This window comes from Coptis chinensis, chromosome 2, assembly GCF_015680905.1.
Source record: "Coptis chinensis isolate HL-2020 chromosome 2, ASM1568090v1, whole genome shotgun sequence".
NCBI lineage: Eukaryota > Viridiplantae > Streptophyta > Magnoliopsida > Ranunculales > Ranunculaceae > Coptis > Coptis chinensis.
The window spans coordinates 16,529,380-16,537,297 of record NC_141457.1 but is presented as its reverse complement, the minus strand read 5'-3'; the positions used below and the strand labels follow the sequence as shown (position 1 = coordinate 16,537,297).

General features: G+C 37.6%; 1 long non-coding RNA gene across 1 annotated transcript; it reads left to right on the top strand.

The window, feature by feature from the left end:
- The first annotated feature begins 1,464 nt into the window (after window positions 1-1,464).
- LOC147515135 (uncharacterized) lies at window positions 1,465-3,291 on the top strand. The gene is made up of 2 exons (XR_015213375.1): window positions 1,465-2,491; window positions 2,611-3,291. It is a non-coding gene; the product is annotated as an uncharacterized LOC147515135 (long non-coding RNA).
- Window positions 3,292-7,918: the final 4,627 nt, after the last annotated feature.

Below are 7,918 nucleotides of genomic sequence, written 5' to 3'. Positions count from 1 at the left end.
ATTCTGCGACTTCCCAATTATCACAACCATATTACATTGTTTTCCTCGAGCAGTTGCCCAACCAATTACGTCATTACGTGTATGAAATACATAAAGATATGAAAGAAAACAATAATCAATAAACTAATATAATTTCATTTAGAAAATAAAAATAAGTGAAAACAATGCCTACTATGTACCTCTTCCGTAGTAAATATTTCTGTTGTATCTATTGAAAGCGGTTGAACATCATCCACGTCATTCGAGTTTCCAGAGTTCTCGAAACACACCGAAGGATCCTAAATGAAGAACAGTTGTTAATTGATGTTTGGCTTAAGTACCAAATGCCACAAACACACCGTCTACCACTGTTTGAGTTTTTCTATGTTTAAATCATAAAATGACATGGCCACACCGTTAGATATTCTAAAAAATAGAACTTCATATTTTTTCAAAGTTCAAATCCCAAACGACTTGGACACACCATTTGGACTGAGTCCTAAACGGTGTGGCCAAGTAGTTTGGGACTTAGTTCAAACGGTGTGGCCACACCGGTCAAGAGACCAAAAAATAGAACTTTATATTTTTTCAAAATTCAAATCCTAAACGACATGGCCACACCGTTTGGGACTCAGTCCAAACGGTGTGGCCAAGTCGTTTGGGACTTAGTCCAAATGGTGTGGCCACACCGGTCAAGAGGCCAAAAAACAGAACTCTATGTGTTTTCCAAGTTGAAATCCCAAACGATATGGCCATACCGTTTGGCCTAAGTCCCAAACGGTGTGGCAATGTCGTTTGGAACTTAGTCCAAACGGTGTGACCACACCGATAAGTTTTTTTTTTTTTCTAAGTCCAAATCCCAAACGACATGGCCACACCGTTTTGGACTCAGTCCAGACAGTGTGACCACACCGTTTTGTGTGCAATACGAACGACCTAGCCGGGTCGTTTAAGCCTTTGAATTTTCTCTTTCAGTCCTATACACCGCTGTACACATGAATAATTACTACATGTGTATAATTATTACATGCATAATTACGTTTAATTTAGATTTACCTTATTCTTATTAAATGTATCATCATCCATTCCTCTATTTTCTTCACTCTGAACTTGTTCTACATTTTCTTTTTGAATGGGGTTGGGCTCTTCCATTAGTGTTTAGTGTTAGTGTTAAGATATAGTTTTCTTTAGGGTTTAAGGGTTTAAGGTTTTTTATGGTAGAAGATAAGAGAATAGAAGAGAAGGGCTGAAAAGGTTACAACAAGTCAAATTCACTTTGGTTTGGGAGGTGCCCAACACAAAACAACTTTTGGGGCCAATGACATATTTGTAATAATTGTTTTTGTTTTTGGGGTCTGCCCAACACAATATGGGGTCTGGCAATAACAAACACCTTTTTTTTCCCTAATACGTTCCGTTTAAAACACAAACTAAGTTTTTTTCAAATACACAGTTTTAAACCCGTACCGTACTTAGTGACAATGGTTAACACCTATAATATTCAACCTCATTATCCCACATCAATCGGCTTTCCTACCTAATCGTTCCCTACATGATAATGTTCTTCTAGCTAATGAAGTCTTTCATGATATTAGATCCAATCCAAATATAAAACACAAATTTTTTGCCCTTAAGATCAACTTGCAAATGACATGACAAATTGGAGTGGAATTTCATTAAGTTTGTTTTGCTTGCTTTTGGATTCAGTCAAGTTTTGGTGGACAGAATCATGTTTTGCATTAGGTCAGTGTCTTATTCCGTTTTACTAAATGGTTCACCATTTGGGTTTTTTCGACCTTCACGAGGAATAAGGTATGATGACCCACTTTCGCCCTACCTGTTTATATTATGTGCTGAAGTACTCTCTTTACAAATGCAAAGGCTTCAATCAAGCTCTCTTTTCTCAAGCCTTAAATTAGCAAGAAATTGTACTCCACTTACGCACTTAATGTATGCTGATGATATTATTATTTTTGGTAAGACTGACACTGGACAGGCTGTGCAAATTAATCAAGTTCTAAATGAGTATTGTTCCGCTGCTGGCCAGACAATCAATCGGCGAAATCTGAATTCATTCACCACAAGAAATTGGTGCCTAAATTTACGAAGTTGATGTTCAAGATTTTCAGAGTGCCTACAACTCATAAATTCCCCAATTACCTTGGTGTACCTTCTGTTTTGGGTCGTGCTAATTAGACTAAGTATCAACCATTGATTCAAAGGTTCAGAAACAGATTGGCTAGCTGGAAACTTCAATTCCATGCTTTCTAAAGGGGGCAAATTGACTCTTGTTAATTCGGTACTTTCTGCTCTCCCATCACATATTATGTCTTGTGTGAAATTGCCTGCATATGTCATTGAATTGTTGGATAAGTTTAGAAGATCCTTTTTGTGGGGCATGACACTGATGAAAGAAAAATTCATTACTTCTCATGGGATCTTGCTTGTACTCCTGTGAAAGTGGGTGGATTGGGAATTAAAAATCTGGAGATCCAAAATCTAGCTCTTATGGGTAAGAAGGCATCATTTAGCTCCTGCAACCTCAATCTTTATGGGCATCATTTATGAAAAACAAATACTTCCCCTCAACTGATTTTATGCGAGCTAAATGTCCTAGCAATTCTTCTCCAGCTTGGAAAGTAATGCACAATCTTCGAAATCTTCTTGCATTTGGATTAGCTTGGCGGATTGGTAATGGGCTTTCAGTGCGTGCTTGGATGGACTCTTGGGTTCCTGGCATCCCAGTAGAGATTCCACTTTTACCTCAGCTGCAGAACTGTGCTCTTGACAGAGTAGCGGATTTTATTGATCCGGTGAGAAGACAGTGGAATATTCAGTTAGTTTGTCAATTCTGGCCAACTGACTATGCTGATCGTATATTATCCTTACCACTGAGTATGCTACCTTCTCAAGATACTAGATTCGATCTGGTCACCGGATAAAAGAGGCAAATACACTGTGAAGTCCACCTAGAACACTATTTTGCGCTGGACCGATCCAAATATGGCTGATACAAATAGTATTTTTAAATTGTTCAAACGCCTAATTTTGTGGACTCATGGGCCAAACTGGTTCAATTGTTCATGGAACAATTTTACCCACACTGAAGATAGATGAAATGATTCAAAAAATTCATTTTTTCCGCCAGAACCCTCATGAATCATTTTCAGAGGCCTGGAACCGGTAAACTGATCTTCTTATAGAATGTCCACATCATAATTTTGCGAAAGACACACTTGTTCGTGCCTTTTTCAAGGGGCTTTCACATTATCATAAGGAGGTTCTTGATATAATGAATGGGGGTAGTTTCCTTAGTAAAGAAGCCTCAGAGGCTTATAGGTTTTTAGAAGATCAATCTAAGAGTAATAATAACCTGGGGGTGTAATGACATCTCCCGCTCCGCTAATTTTTCTTCCATAGCCAAGGCTGTCAGTATGTTTGAAGTTAAATCTGATCCTGAGCTTAAAACTCTAATCGAATCTCTCACAAAAAAGGTAGAAGCTATTTCTATTCAATATAAGCCTACTCCTGTCATGAACATCAACTCTCTTCCATGTAATTTATGTTTCAGTCTTGAGCATACCGACTCCTGTTGTCCTCTTGTCTATGAACAACTATCACAACCACCCGCACAGTCGTATAATGTTTACTCCGTTAATAGCATTCCTAACACACCTTGGAGATAAAACCCCAACTTCAGCTGGCGTAATAATCAACCAGTTACACCTCCGGGGTTTAATAATCAAAATGTTAGGCCAGCAAACAACTACAACCCAGCTTCACCAAGAGTACAAAGACCATGTAATTATAATAATAATAGAGGTATCATCCCGGTTAATAACAACTATCACAACCCACCTACTAATAATCAAGGTGAGATAGTTCCTGTCACCTGTGACCACTACACCTTCACAACCGGATCGTTTCGATGCCTACATGCAAGCTCAACAACAGATCCTACAATCAATTCAACAATCCATACAACAGTTAACCCAAGATAAAGCCCAACCAAAAGGTGTGTTTCCAAGTCAAGCTATACCAAATCCTAAAACGCCAAACACAGCCTTTGAAGTAACCGGTAATACTAGTAATGAAAATTTAAACGTAGGTGAGTTAAATGCCATCACCACTCTCCGTTCTGGCAAAGTGGTTGATAATGTCGTTGATAGGGTTATATACTAAAAGCATTACTTTTGTAATAACTCTAATTCTTTAAATTTTGAATGAGAATCATATGGGTAAATGTTACTCATATTATATATGTTATTAGTTATATGCATGTGTCTAATACTTTATGTTGTAGATGATATGGTGTGTGTTGACACACAGAAGATCATATCATCAGTACCTTATAAAATATAAGTAAACGTTCACAACCTAGATGGATTTGGACAAACCATTGGTATAGTTGTAGTATAATCTGGTATTAGTTTATCTTGACTATAGGATTACACTAGTACACTTTGTGTGTATTGAACATGACCAAGTGAGGTTATTTCTCTTTATATTGACTATATAAGAGAACAAACACCTCTGTTATTATGGATGTTTGTCTTCTTAATCCAGATATAATAATGGGCAGTTACATGCATTGCACATTGCTTTAATTCATCAATGAGTGAGATTCATTTGTGAATCAACAAACTTGATGGATTGGGTAATGACATTGTATGTAAGGTGTGCTGTTGATTATAGAAGGAATCCGTCACCCGCAAGAAGTCGGGTTGATGATGTCCCCTTGAGGAGCTCATAAGGATTGTCATGTAAACCCTGAAGGTGGATTTATTCTGATATGACAATGAGGTTGAGTGGTACTACTCAAGGACATAAGAAGTTGATTGATATAGTTGTCAGTAACTTGACTTAATCAACGAGCATTTGATATCTTAAACACGGGGAGATCAACAAGCATATAATATGGAGCCTATAAACGCTGACACGTAATTTGGGATTAGGGCGGTAGTGCAACAATGACCTTTAGTGGAATAAGCCATTTGTTGACGGACTTGGGCTGTGTGTTCTGGGCGAACATGGGAAGCCCAAGCCCATTAGGAGGCCCAACCCTAATTTCTCCTCATGGTCCATGTTGTAGCCTAAAAAACAAACATTTCTCTCCTAGCCAAATTCACTATTCATTGGTTGAAAAAGAGAGGCAAGAAAAGTAGATCTGAATTCGTTTCTAGCTTTGTGAGTGAGATAGGCCAAGAGAGAAAGAAGGGGGTTAGTAGATCGTTGCCCACACAACGTCCAATCTATTGATAGGAATACAACAGAAGATTAAGAGGTTGTTGATTTTATAGCTATTGGATTCTCAGAGTTATCTTAGCCGATCTATAGGTATGATTTTCTATCCAAAATCATGAGAACACATTAATTCCACTGCGCATGGTTTTCACGGTTTGTAGAAATTTATATTATGAAATAACGGTTCCTACAGCTGTAACTATGCCCGTTAATACACCACCAGTGGTCATTGAAAATGAAACTTTACTAGATACCAAAATAGAAACTGAAGATCCTACATTTGTAAAGGTACTAGTTAAACCACAACCCAAGAGGAAAGCTGCAAAGGATTAAAATCCTATTGACCCATATGCTAAATATAGAGAGAAACCACCGTTTCCCTAGAGACTAGCCATATTAAAAAAAGATTCAAATTTTCTTGAGATTAGGGAAGTTTTTAAAAATCTAACGATAAACCTACTTTTTCTTGAAGCTATTAAAAAATTACCATAATATGCTAAGTTTCTAAAAGAGTTGTGCACTACTAGGTGGAAAACAAACATTCCTAAAGATGCCTTTTTAACTAAACAATTTCCCACTCTATCTGAACATAATGGAATCGTTAAGTACAAAGACCCTAGTCGTCCTACTGTACAATGCACCTTAGGGGATACCCACATGACAACTGCTCTATTAGACCTGGAGCGAGTGTTAACTTATTCCCTTATTATTTATATAAACAAATAGGTCTATAAGAGATGCAACCAACTAAAATGACGTTGCAATTAACTGACCGTTCTATTAAGTATCCTAAAGGTGTTGTTGAAAACGTGCTTGTTAAAGTTCAAGATTTTTACTATCCAGCTGATTTCGTTATCCTCGACACAGAAGTTGCTAACGACTCTGTTCCAATCATCTTAAGGCGTCCCTTCTTGGCAACCGCCAACATGCTCATTAACTGCCACGACGGTTCGATGTCCATGTCCTTTGGACACTGTCACACCCCGAATTTCGACAGAATTCGGAAAAACATTATTTGTTCCCGACTCTTCGATCTCCGAGGTGTGACGCACTCTCCACTTCCAAAAACCCATAAACAGTTTAAATATGCGGATAATTTAAAAACCAATAAAAATTTTAAACTTAAACAAAAGTCCTCTTCATTACAAAAATTAACAAATGAAAATGCAAATAACCTTATCTCAACTGAAAATCTATATCACCTCGAAGGAAAACAAAACATATCCTGAGATGCAACGCTAACGGAAACCGCAAGCAGCAACCAACCTTCTTCAACATGAAACCTGTCAAGACTTACCAACTATGTTCATTTAATGAACACACCCGATAAACAAACATGCAAATCGGGTCAGCATTATAAAAATGCTGGTGTGAGTAGCTCTAAAATAAAATATATACTTATACCTATATATACACAATCCATAAGGCAGTTAGTTCCTCCACCAAGGCGCCTTAACTTTCAACAACTAATACAACATCCTTAAGTATAATAATTAAGGCAGGTAGTTCCTCCACTGAGGCGCCTTAACTTCCCACTAACTACACAACAAACTATACACATAATAAATAAGGCAGGTAGTTCCTCCATCGAGGCGCCTTAGGTTCAACTAAATAAATAACCAACCAAATGTATTATATACGTACCGCATTTCATGCTCAATAACAGAGTGGGTCATCTCTGCCCAAGTAATTAGTTTGATCCACACTTCTGCAAAGCCATATACAATCATATATTTAAAGATATATAGTTAACCAATATATTACCATAATTATATTAATTAAGGCTTTCTTTGCGTGTCCCTAAAACCACGTCGTATCTATGTCTTACCTAGTTTCTCTGGCTACCACAATCGCTTCCCAACGCCGAACATGTATATCCACATGCCTCCCCTTACATAATGAACCACTCCGTGCGTAACTACCCTGAGCGGGATGCCGCACACCAGGTAACCCTCACACGGAAGCCATTATGCAAAATCGCCACTATTCGGCATAAAATATCGCGCCTCGTTCTATTTTGCGAACGGAATAATCAAGCCACAATTATTCGCTACGCCAGAAAGGGCCATTCAGATTCACTGAAATGCCAGAAGGGCCAATCACATTACTTACGCCCGAAGGCTATTCAGATTCACTGAAACGCCAGAAGGGCCAATCACATTACTTACGCCCGAAGGCCATTCAAATTCACTGAAACGCCAGAAGGGCCAAATCACATGAGTTGTGGTAGCTAGGGTCTAGGATTTTCGTTACGTAATTTATTCAAGTGTCATACATTTATGACTCATAAACATTCCACTATATCACGTGCAGGTCAAATACCTTATTGCACTAAGCCACAATATTTAGAAATATCTTAATTATATCTCATAACCACTTTCATTCTTTCACGTGCCAATATATTATTGCACTACGCTACAATCCCGTGGGAAATATCCACAAATACTCTATTAGCATCTTACAGATAAAATAATGGAGTGTCTATACATTTATTTCTCTAAAACTATAGCATTTAATATATATATCCCAACATATTATATAATGTCACAATATTAACGTCAAATCTTAATTAGATAATGACCACCAAATTTATACAAGCTTCCACAGCATTTTGGCATTTGATTTGTCCATACAATTTAATATATAAAAACGTAACACAATTAAACAGTCAACAGTCCACAATCAAAGTCCATGA